The sequence below is a fragment of the Fukomys damarensis genome, unplaced genomic scaffold, assembly GCF_012274545.1.
Source record: "Fukomys damarensis isolate Sample0158 unplaced genomic scaffold, DMR_v1.0_HiC HiC_scaffold_33, whole genome shotgun sequence".
Lineage (NCBI taxonomy): Eukaryota > Metazoa > Chordata > Mammalia > Rodentia > Bathyergidae > Fukomys > Fukomys damarensis.
The window spans coordinates 38,348,169-38,361,561 of NW_022900945.1; positions in this window are offsets into that span (position 1 = coordinate 38,348,169).

Genomic DNA, 13,393 nt, shown 5'->3' on the forward strand with positions numbered 1-13,393 from the left:
TGTAACTGTACTGTATCCCTAAAATGTACCAATAAACTCAATTAAAGCTGAAAAAAAAATATAATTAGTAAAAAAAAAAAAAGTATAAGTTGTTGACTAAAAATAACTGCTGCAGATACCCAATTCCACAGTGAGTGGGATTGGGTAAAGCATGGTTCTTCCTGGGAATAAAGAACTTTCTGAGATAAGTTGCAAGATGTTTCTAGAAAAAATAATTTGAAGAATTAATCCATTATTTGCTGATAGCAAATGTTCTTTTTCACTTATTCAGACTTTTAACATGCAGGCAGAATGAAATAAATGAAAGAAAATAGTTAGCATGCATTGATTAATGCTCAAAAGAAATGTGTTTTTGAAAGAAAATGTAAACCTTTGATTGGGGTGATTTTACTATGATCTCAGTAGTAGTTTGAATGATTACACAACATGAAAACTGAAGCAAAATCCTGTTAAAAAGATGAGCAAGCACAGGAAGTATTCATGCTGCAAGTTGTAAGTTAATAAGCAATGGGTCCTTACAATTTATTCCTAAGCCACTAGATAGGAGACAAGAGGCCACCATAGAAAACACCAGTCTTGAGTTCTCATTTATTGTTAGCTTGTAATACTTAAATGATGAACAGTTTTATATGGTTGCTTGAAGAACTGAAGCAAAATAACTAAATTACATCAAAGGCATGCTTAATATTGTCCTGATCCATAAAACTAACTCTGGGCTATTTTAATACAAAGAACTATAAACTAGTAAATTCTAACTGCTGAATTTTCCTTTTGGCAGACAAATACCAGAACAGAAGCAACTGAGGAAGGAAAGAAAACTAGAAGACCCAACTCAATGCAATAGAACAATGCAAACAGGCAAGAAAAGATGGATCTGTCAACAAATTTAAAGTATAAACAAAAAAGAAACTAAAGAAACAGAAAATTTATGAAAGTGGCAAGTAATTGGTGGCTTAAGAATTGAAGTGAACATGGCATTATGATCTAAGTGATGAAGAGAGAGAAAAGCAGAAATAAATAGGGAAAGAGTGAGAAGGACATAAACTAACAGATTCTACAAAAGTAATCTTCTGGATTGATAAATTTTAACTTACTTTCTGCAAGAGGAAGAATTAATGATCTGAACAAAATTCCACTTGCACAGGTTTTTGTGGCTCTAATCTTTGCATGCAGAGTTGAAATGGTTCATGCATTATTTCCTAAGATGACCCACAGTGGCAATAGTACGTTATCAAGTGAACATTGCATTCAAAAATCAAAGAGTATGTTAAGAGTCATGTCCACAATTCCTGCTTGTCTGTATGTGATCAGTAGTTTGATCAAGGTGCTGGGAAGTTTCTGTTAGTATACTTTTAGGTTATTTAGTGGTAATTCTTGTCCTAGCACTACTCTAAGATTTAGTACCTTCATGGAGCTGTTTCTATGCATGTGTGCAAAGGTTAGTAATTTATAACAGTATTGTTTTATTAGAATAAAAATTTTATATAGAATTTTCAACATAATCATAAGGCTTCAAGAGATTCATGTTTAAGAAGACAGTACTCATAAGGCCAAACATCCTGTAAATGGAAATAAAGGAATATTGTAATATCCCAGAAATTCTTTTTTTTTTTTTTTTTTTTTTTGTGGTATGGGGATCAAACTTGGGTCCTTGTGCTTTCGAGGCTGGTGGCAGAACCACTGAGCCAAATCCCTGGCCTGATCCCGGAAATTCTTCAAAATGAATCCTCTTAATTTTATTTATTATAATATGGAAATGCAATAGATAATTTAAAACCGGACATAAAATACAATTCCTTTCTTGCTGTGGTTACCTTCATTATTATAGAACCTTTGAGTGTTATTAAGAGTTGGTAGCAAATTTAATTAGATTGACCTCGAATTTTTACTCACATTTGTTGCATCCCCAGGACAATCTCCCTATCCAGATGAAAATAATAACATTTTCCAAGAGCAAGAATGGAAAGAAAAATCACTGCTCTTTTCAGAGCATGAAAGTCTGTAGTGTGGCCAGAAGAGGATGTCCTATGTTGACTGTTATTCTTTTGGCCATTTGTGATGTTTCCATTGTATAACATGTGGCTGAGAAGGGTTTTTTTTGCTGCTTTTAGATGATTTCTGTCTTGACCAGAGGGGTGGGAAAGTACTTATGAAGACAAACTCACTCTTCCAGCACTAATGGCTTTTGAGGTTCTAATTTGATGGGATATAGATAGAGTTTGTGAAGATTGGTAAGTTAACCAATTGTAATAGTTAGAAAACAAATTAGAAGTATAAATTGTTCACTAAAAATAACTGCTGCGGATACCCAATCCCACAGTGAGTGGGAATGGGTAAAGCATGGTTCTTCCTGGGAATAAAGAACTTTCTGAGATAAATTGCAAGTAATAAAAGAAGAAAGCCATATTCTTAACTGATGAATGGAAATCCCGAAGGAGGAAAATGTTCACTTGTATTTCTGTCCTTTTGGATGAGGCTGACTTCCACGATGTTGGTTTTATTCTGTGAGCTGCTTCCTTGCTGCTCAAATTTTTCTGGTTGGAGAAGATGATAATAAAAATTTCACAACCATTTTAACTATTTTACTGAACACCTCACTAATCAGTTCTAGTCATCTTTTAATTCTTACATCATTTGTATTTGAGCTTTTTAAGAAAGTTAATAAAATATACATAACCAAAACAGAGAGAAATTTTCAATCATACTGCAGGGGTGTTCACTAGCACCCTGATATACTTTGTCTCTCTTCCTTTTTACATGAAAAAATTTAACAGTATCTTATATATCATATCTGTGAGGTAAGCATAATTCTGAGATGACTGTCAACGAATCATACTCACAAATAAAGCCTTATTTTTGAGTCCAGGCTGAAGTGGTGTCTTACTTCTAGAGAACAATATTTGGCTATCATCAGCAAGTATATCTTTCCTTAGAATGGTTGCAGAATAAAATTCCAGATAACATTTTAAATGAATGGACTATTAATGTATAAAGAACAATGTTCCTTCCATCCATTGGCTCCATTTTAAATATTGCTTAAAAGGTTCTGTTTTAAACAGAAATGACACATTTCAAAATTATTTCATTATGAATTTAATTAACATACATTAAATCCAGGGCATGGATGGATGACTATACTAGGTAGTAGGGAAAATAGAAATGAAAGGTTTTGAACTTCTTTTCTTTAAATCTAATGTAGAAGATAAGCAAGTAACTCAAACTTACAAAAGTAACTCAAAATTACAAGAGTACAAGGAATTCTCATAACACTATTAGGAATGTGCTATATAAGAAAAGCAGGATTTTTATTTTTTTAAAAGTAGTAAAAATTTATCAAGGGAAAGAAATCTTCTGTCTAAGAGTGACAAAGGGGGACTGGAAAGTGGGTTGCCTGATTACCCCACTTTCGAAGATGTTTTATGCAGCAAAGCCATGTGGTGAGGTGGGTAAAAAGTGGTACAAAACTGTAAGGCTCAATGGCAAATTACAAGGTGGAAATGAGGTGGGGCAAAACCATGACCAACCAATAAGATTACAAGTACAGTCACCCAGGTAATATTAATTAAGTGGGGGTCAAATGGGGGAGCAAATCACATAGCAAGCATACAGGGATTTTCAGTACGGTTTGGGGTCAGGGATATTTCTTCAAAAGGCTGGGTTAAGACCTTGCCCCCTACCCCCAGGTGACTGAAACCTATTTAGAATATCAGAAACTGCTACTTGTCTTCAGGGGAAGCACAAAGGTATAGCAGTTTCTCTCCTTTTACAATTCAGGCCTTCGGTGAATGTGTCTTGATTGTCCTCCATGTTGGCTCCTGGCTGTGTTGCCTCCTTGAGGGTGGCCCTGTCCAACTGCCTGCAAGATATCTAATTAACTTACCTATCTGTAATATTACCCTCTTTGAGGAAGTACCCCTAACTTCTGCGAGGGGACAAAGGGTGAAGACAGCTCTGGCTACTTCCAGCTGAAGAGGGTCAGCATTTAGAGTTAGTCTACAGAGGGTCTATCTGAAGGCCTTCAGTGGGTGCCTGGTATTGTCATCTTGGTAACTGCACAGCTTTTAATTCTGGAGGCGACAAAGCCAAAGAAACAGTTAAGAATTTATTGGCCAAATTATAAGGTCAGAAGGATTTCTGTGAATATAGCCCACAAAGGAGAAGGAGAAGGTCCAGGGGACTTCAGAGTCCAACACAGAAGTTATATTTATTGTATAGTTTAGCAGTTATGAGCTGTTTACAAGGTCAATCTGGTGGATCCCAGTAAAAGAAGTCTAGCACATTTGCCACTGGTTCCATTTGTATGACTGCTTGGAGTTTGGCAGCCTCTAGGCAAGAATAGACAAAACTTTTAAGAAATTAGAGTGTGCATAATCTAAAAAATAATGATAGCAGCACTGTGCTTTTGCAATGAGCCCCACCCTCTGCAAAGCATTTTACATTCACTGTGTCATTGTGCTCTCCTCCTGCCCCTGAAAGAAGCTGTAATCAATCTGTAGTACACAACAAATGACCATGCTGAGATTTTATTCATATTTTCCTACTTCAAGACTCTGAACATACCAACCATATCAATGGCTCACAAACATGAATGTAAACAATTACTTCTTGAATAAAAATGAGGATATTAGAAACTTTTTCTCTACAGAATCTAAGATGAAGCTCAGAAATCTCTCTATCTATCGCTGAAATACGCATACACACATGATCCTCCGGCAGTTCTGATCCAGAGCATCCGATACCACATTTACATGGCATGCCACTGTACAGTTGTCTCTCACATCCACGGAGGATTGGTTCCAGGACACATGACAGTGATCAAAATCTTCAAACACTCTCACAAAAAGGTTTAGTCTTAGTAAATAACCTATGCACAGCCTCTTATATATTTTGAATGATCTCTAAATTACTTATACTATCAAATGCAGTGTAAGTGCAATACACATTTTATTAGGTCATGTTGATTAGGGCATAATAATGAGCAAAACTCTTGTACATATTCAGTACAGGAACTTGTACATAGTTTCAATCCTTGGTTGGCATGAATACAAAGTACTAATTGAAATATGAACTTCTCTTTGGGAGAAGTAAACAGGAATGCTTCTCCAAGAAGGAACACTTGTTATTCTACAAATCAGGTACAAAAAGGAAAGAGAGAAGATGAAAGTACCTAGGATGCAATCAAACTAAAATTTTAAAAGTATAGATTGGAGGATGAAGGGTACATTCTGAGTGAATGTACCTGAGACTCCAGGTAGGCATGCTGGTTTAATGAGTTGCATAGCAGAGACAAGTACAAACTTGATTATGAAAAGTATAGACTTGATTATGACTTTTTATCCTAAGAGGTTTCTTCTTAATGATTAAAGGTTGATCCTCAGTGTCTTTTTAAGAGATTTGATGATAGAACAATTTGTCTAACTGTTAATTGCCTCACTTTCCTTACTTATTATTTGAGACAGTAATCCTATCTACTAGAATTATTATTTAGATAAAATAATATAGAAAGCACTCTAGATAGTGCCTAGCATATAGGTGAATGGTAAACTTAACTTTATCTATTTTATGCTAAACTCAGTATTCTGTCCCTGATTATCTTTATGCCATCTCTCTCAAGTACCTGTCTTCCTGCTATTATTTTTTCTTCTTGTTATTAGTATTTATTGGGTTTTGTTGTTATATTTCTCTGGTAGCTTTTTAGTGGGTGGATTCAAGAGACAGAATTCTGAAAACCAGAGCAGTTATTAGACAGTTCGATGTGTGCTGAGTGTATAGATTTTCGTAAGGTATAAAGAAGCAGGAACAGAATTGAGAAATACTTAAAAGTTTCAGAATTTATGATTAAATGGATGCTGAGAGAGGGAGAAAAAAGATAACTCCTACACAACTGATTTAGGCAACTAGAGGCACCATTAGTAAAATTTCATTTCCTTTTTTTTCATTTTGTCATATTTTTTTCCTTTCCCTCATTACCTTTCCCATACCTTTCCCACTTTCCCTATACTTTTAGCCCTTTTCTTCCTCTTTCACATGGTCAATTATCTCATTAGGATCTTATGTATGATTATAGTTTTTCACACCAGAGAAGCTATTTGATATTCACATGTGCAACTTATTTATTTCACTTAGGAAGATATCCTCAATGTGTATCCATTTTCCTAAGAATGAATCTAATTTCTCATTCTTTAAGGCTGAGTAGTATTCCATTTTATAGAAAAACCACTTCTTCTTATCCAGTTTGCAACTGATGGGCAAATGGTCTTTTTCCAAGTTTGAGCTACTACAAACTGTGCCACTATAAACATAAGTACACATACATCACTGTGGTATGATCCTTTTAATTCTTTTGGAAAGATACCCAACAGAGGGATGGCTGGGTCAAATGGAACCTCTAGTCCCAGCTCTTTGAGGTGTCTCCATATTGATTTCCATAGTGGTTGCACCAGTCTGCACTCCCACCAACAATGGAGAAGGGTTCCTTTCTCCCCACAACCCTGCCAACATTTGTTATTGGTTGATTTCTTGATAGCAGCCATTCTATGTGGGGCAAAGTGGAATCTCAGTGTTGTTTTCATCTGCATCTCTCAAATGACCAGTGATGTGGAACATTTTTTCATATATTTTCTTGGTGCTTTTACTTCTTTGTCTGAGAAATGTCTGTTCATTTCAGATGCTCACTTGTGAATCAGGTCTTTATATTTGGTGGGGGGGCTGACTGTTTGAGTTCTTTATATATTCTAGATAATAGTCCTTTGTCTGAGTAGCAGATGGTAGAAACTTTTCCCCACATTGTAGGTTGTCTCTTAGTTTTGTTGATGGTTTCTTTTGCAGTGCAGATGTTTTTTTTAATAAGATGAGATTCCAGTTGTTGATTCTTTCTGCTAGTTCCCCTGCTACTGAGCATTTGTTCATAAAGTCTTTTCCTATGCCAATGTCTTCAAGAGTTCTGCTTAACTTATCTTCCAGCAAGTTTAGTGTTTCCGTTTTAATATTTAGATCTTTAGTCCACTTTGATTTTAGTTTAGTGGAAGAATAAGGGTTTGGTTTTAATCTTTGGCAGGTTGAGACCCAGTTTTTCCAACACCATTTATTAAAGAGGCCATCCTTCCTCCAGTGGGGACGGTTAGCTCCTTTATCAAAGATGAGGTACCTGAGTACATCCAGAGTTGTTTTTGTGTCTTCCAATCTGTTCCAATGATCCTCAGGGCTATTTCTTTGCCAGTACCATGCTGTTTTTATCACAGTGGCTTTTTAGTATAGCTTCAAATTGGGAATTGTTATACCCACTGCCATGTGTTGGTTGCCTAGGATGGCTTTTGCTATTTTAGGTCTCTTATGGTTCCAAATGAATTTTTGGATTCTTTTTACTAGTTCTGTGAAGTATAGTGTTGGAATTTCAATTGGCATTGCATTGAATCTGTATGGCAGTTTTGCTAGCATGGCCATGTTCACTATGTTGATTCTTCCTACCCAGGAGCAGGGGATATCTTCCCATTTTCTTACATCCTCTTCAATCTCTTTTTTCAGAGTACTATAGTTTTCAGTGTAGAGGTCTTTTGCTTCTTTTGCTAGATTGATTCCTAGATACTTCATTTTTTGGATGCTATTATAAAAGTAATTATTTCCCTAATTTCTTTTTCAGTGAGTCTGTTATTTGTGCACAAGAAGGCTATTGATTTTTGGTTGTTGATCTTGTATCCAGGTGTTCTACTAAAAGTGTCAATTAAGTCTAGAAGTCTTTTGGTAGAGTTTTTTTGGGTAATCAATGTAGAGTATCATATCATCAGCAAATAATGACAGTTTAACTTCTTCCTTTCCTATCTTTATTGCTTTAATTTCTTTCTCTTGTCTAACTGCTATGGCTAATGTTTCCAAAACTGTATCAAAGAGGAGTGGTGATAGTGGTCATCTTTGTCTTGTTCCTGATTTTTACATGAAGGTTTTCAGTTTTTGTCCATTTAATAGGATGTTGGCTATTGGATTTTCATAGATAGCCTTTATTAAGTTGAGATATAGACCATCTATTCCAATATTTTGTGGGGTTTTTATCATGAATGGGTGTTGAATTTTGTCAAATGCTTTTTCTGCATGTTGAACCATCCTTGCATCCCTGGAATAAATCCGACTTGGTCAGGATGTATGATCTTCTTGATGATCCTCTGTATTCTGTGTGCTAGTATCTTATTAAGGATTTTTGCATGTATATTCATTAAGGAGATTGGCCTGTATTTCTCTTTTTTAGTTATGTCTTTCCCTGGTTTGGGAATCAAAGTGATACTTGCTTCCAGGAATGAATTTGGAAGCATTGCCTCCCTTTCAATTTCATTGAAAAATCTGAAAAGTAATGGCAGTAGTTCTTCTTTAAATGTCTAGTAAAATTCAACAGTGAATCCATCAGGGCCTGGGCTTTTCTTTGTTGGTAAATTTTTAACTACATTTTCAATTTCACTGATTGTAATTGGGGTGTTTAAAATATTTTTATCTTCTTTTTCACCTTTGATAATTCACAAGTATCTAGAAATCTGTCCATTTCTTCTGTGTTTACCATTTTTTTAGAGTGCAGGTTCTCAAAGTAGGTATTGACTATCCTCTGGATTTCTGTTGGATCTGTTGTGACTTCATCTTTTTCATTCCTAATTGCATAGATCTGAGCCTTTTCTTTCCTTTTTTTGATAATGTTAGCTCAGGATTTATCAATTTTATTTATTCTTTCAAAAAACCAACTCTTCAATTCATTTATTTTTTGTATCATTTTCTTAGTTTCCATTGCATTGATTTCTGCTCTAATCTTTATAATTTCCTCTCTTGTTTAAGCTTTGGGTTTTTCTTGCTCTTGTTTTTCTAGGACCCTAAGATTCATCATTAGGTTGTTTATTTGAGCTCTCCCTGTTTTCCTAGTGTAGGCATTCACTACTATGAATTTTCCACGTAGAACTGCTTTCATTGCATCCTATAGATTCCTGTATGTTGTACTGGTATTTTCATTTATTTGTAGAAACTGTTTCATTTCTTCTTTAATTTCCTCTGTGATCCATTGATTGTTCAGGAGAGTGTTGTTCAATTTCCATATGTTTGTGAAGTTCCTAAAGTTTCTTGAGCTGTTCATCTCCAGCTTTATTGCACTGTGATCTGATAATATACAGGGAATAACTTCGATTCTTTTGCATTTATTCAAAGCTGTTCTGTGAGTTAGTATGTGATCTATCTTGGAGAATGACCCACTTGAAGCTGAAAAAAATGTATAGTCTGATTTTGTGGGGTGGAACACTCTGTAGACATCTATTAAGTCCATGCATTCAAAAGCTTGGTTCAGTTCTAGTATTGCATTGTTGATTTTTTACCTAGATGATCTGTCTGTTTGTGAAAGTGGGGTATTTAGATCCCCCACTACAATTGTATTAGTGCTTGTTTGGTTTTTTATGTTTCTTAATGTTTCTTTTATATAGTTTGGGGCATTAATATTTGGTGCAAAGGTGTTTATGATGGTTATCTTTTCCTTTTGAATGGTTCCCCTTACAAGGATGAAGTGGCCTTCTTTGTCTCTTTCAATCAGGTTTCGTTTGAAATTTACTTTGCAAATAAAATTGCTACCCCTGCTTTTTTCTGGGCTCCTGTTGCATGGAGAATTGTTTTCCATCCTTTCACTTTCAGTTTATGGACTTCTTTTTGCACTAGGTGTGTTTCTTGTATCCAACATATTACTAGATTCTGCTTCTTAATCCATTCTGCCAGTCTATTTTTCTTGATTGCTGAATTGAGGCCATTGACATTGATGGTTATAACTGATATGTACTGACTTATTATTGTCATGTTATTGGCCTTTTGTTGAGTTTTTTTACTTTTTCACCTTCTCCTTTTTAGTTTCTTGCCTTGCCTATTTGATTTGTTCTGTTGGGCCTCATGGTTCTGTTACCTTCACTGTCTTTTTCTAGGATATTGTTTAGAATTCCTTGTACTGCTGGTTTGGTATTCATGAAGTTTCTCAGGTGTTCTTTGTCATGGAAGTATCCTATTTCCCCATCCATTTTGAAAGAGAGTTTTGCAGGATACATCAATCTAGGTTGGAGGTTGTTTGCTTTTAGTACTTGAAATACCTCACTCCAGGCTCTCCTTTACCTAAGTGTTTGTGTTGAAAAGTCTGCTGTTATTCTGAACGGCTTTCATTTGCATGTGATTTATTTCTTTTCTCTTACTGCTTTTAGTATTTTGTTCTTCTGTTGGGTTTCTGGGATCTTGATTATTATATATCTAGGTGTAGATTTTTTTGATTGTAGCTAGTTGGAGTCCTATATGCCTCACTTATCTGTATGTCAAATTCTTCCCTTCTGCTTGGCAAGTTTTCTGTCATTAATTCTGTGAACAGCTTTTTTAAGTCATTTGCATTTTCTCCTACTACTTCATGTATTTCTATTAGTCTTATGTTATTCTTCTTTGCATCATGTAGGAGTTGTTGGATAAATTTCTCATGATGCCCTACTGTTTTTAAGAGACCTCTCTTTTCACAGTCACTGACTGCAATCTTATCATCTATATCTGAGATTCTATCTTCGTCTTCTTTTATTCTGTTGTATACACTTTCAATGGAATTTTTAATCTCATGGATATCTGTTTGAATCTGTTTTATGGATTCCATTTCTTTCCTATGTTGGGCATTTATTGTTTCCATTTCTTTCTTATGCTGGGCCTTCATAGTTTCTATTGTGGTCCTCAGCTCATCTATTTTTTTGTCAGTTTCTGTTCTAGAGTCTTGAATCATGACTTTCATTTTGCTCACCATCTTTATGTTATCTGGGAAATTATTTGTCTTTTGAATTTTTCTAGAGCCTGACTGATCTGTTTTGTTACTTCCTGGGCTTCCTGTGCTTTGAGCTCAGGGTGTCCTGGTGGTTCACTGTCAGACTTTTCATCCTCATTTGCCCTACTGTTTGCTATTGGTGAACTGGAAGTCTGTCTTTGTGTCTTGCTGAAGTGTTTTCTCATTTTTATTTCTGGTGTTGGGTTGTCCTTTGTTTACGTTTTGGTTATTAAATCTTCCTGATATAGTTGCGCTTTAGGTTTTGGGTCTCTAATGACTCATAGACATTCTCATTTTCATCATATCAGAGAAAACAGCTCATTAAGTCAATCGCAACCCTTTATCCCAATTGATGCAATCAGCAACACAATATGATCAAGCACAACTTGTTAAGTGACGACTTATGGTAGTCATTAGTCTATCACCTTTAAACCATGTGGATTAAATTAAAATCAAGAAGCAGTCTAAAATATGTTTGCAATCAATAAACTTTTCAATATAGCATATTTACCATTTAGGATGGGGGCTTAGACAGAGTTAGGATGAGAGGAGTAGATAAGTAAAAGATTTGGAGAAGGTTTCAAGTGAAACCAGAGGATGTAGAATGACCACACAATCTTTATTTTTTTAATGAGTTTATTGATACATTCTAGGTATACAATACAGTTACATTTATTACTGGGATCTTGTACCTTCACATGACAGGTCTTGGTTCTCATTTTTTTCCCTTGTCCCTGCCCTCCCTTCACCCCCTCCTCCCTTCCCCTTTTAACTACACAATCTTTAGGAAACTATTAAATTCAAAAGGAATAGACAGAGTGGAAGTATAAGGACAAGAATACATACCCTTATCAGTAATAGGGGCTCACTTTCCCTTGAAACTATTGACCCTTGAGTAAGGTACAATGACAGAAGAAAAGAACATAAAGAAAAGAGAAGATATGATAAAAGAAGAAATCTGAGTTAGGGCAGGAGCAGAAACAGAAAGGGAGATGAGGGATAATATGGTGGATCAAGAGATTGAATTGGAGAAAGGTGACAGAAAAAAGAAATAATTTGAAGGGCCTCTTTCAGACTATATCTCTGCTGTCATAATATACAACATGCACTGCCATGTGCAGAGCCAAGTCCCCTGATCTCAGATTGCTGATGGCAGAACCCCACGACACAGACTGACCTCAGGCTGCAAGGCCCAGATTCAGTTCCCTGACCTCCTGAAGGGTTGAACTCCACACAGTTCTATTACAGGTTTCCCCCACCCTTTCTTTAAAGATGTTCAAAGTGGAGCTCAGAAAAATACCATTTAGGACCACCTCTGCCTCTGCAGAGTGGGTCCAAAAACTGGCATAATCAGGAGGTCTGAGAGCACGGGGGGGTGTGGTTCAGGGGTGCCTGCGTGGATACCTTCCTGGTGCTGGAGCAATTGTGGAGGGGCTGGCAGGGGAGTGCACCTACATGATGTATCTTGTTTCTTATTTTTTTTCCCTATTCTCCTGTCTTTCCTTCAATCTCTTCACCCCTTCCTACTTACAAAGACTTTGTTTCCATTTTTTCCTTTTCTCATATTTTTTCTTTCCCTTCTTTCCTTTCCCCTACTCCTCCCACTTCCCTACCCCTTTAGACCTTTTCTTCCTATTTCACAGATTAATTATACATTTTGATCCTTATTTACACTTTAATTTCTTATACCAGAGAAAGTATTTGTTATTTTACCATGCACTAAACTAAAATTAAACTGGATTAAACATCTAAATATTAAAACAGATACAGTAAACTCACTGGAATAAGTTAGGCAGAACACTTGAAGACATTAGCACAGGAAAAGACTCAGTAGCATGGGAACCAGCACAAAGAATCTGCAAGTGGGATCTCATCTTAGTAAAATGCTTCTGTACTGCAAGAGAAACCAAGAGAGCTAAGAGACAACCTACAATGTGGGAAAAAATTTTTATCAGCTCTTCCTCCAAGGATATCTTGATTTATATCAACCCACATAAAGCCTTATTAAAATCACCTAGGGTAGAATGTCAACTGGAATAAGCTTTCTAACAAGTTTGCTCCCACCTTCTATCAGTTTCTGTTTCATCAAACAAGGCATGTGTTTCTGTCATTGCCCAATTACCACCATAAACCACAGAAAGTATGTTCCCACTAGTTACAGTGCCAAGTCAGAAATTCCCTGACAATGAAACTAGTGAAAGTGTCCATTATGCATGCACTGATGGTACACTTTGTACCTACCCCAAAGCCCAGCTACAAAATGCAAAGCATTTGTCATCATGAAGTCAAATTGTTAGAGAATAGAGTTGACTTTTGACAAGTCTCTGTGCAGGAATAGCAAATTATGGTAGCATATTTTTAGAAAAAGTGACCCTTAGAGATAAATACCTAATTTAATATATATTAATAAGTAAGGAGAAGTCCCTGGCTCCATATAAACCTTACTCCAACAACTTTTCTCAGTACATCTCATTAGTTGTCCCTGAACATTTGTAGCCACTGGCTTCAGGTTTATACAAAAACACCAGGAAAGTCAGTTTGAGTACAAAACCAATATGTGAGCCAATACGCATTTTAGAAAATCAGTATTTGGAAAGAGAA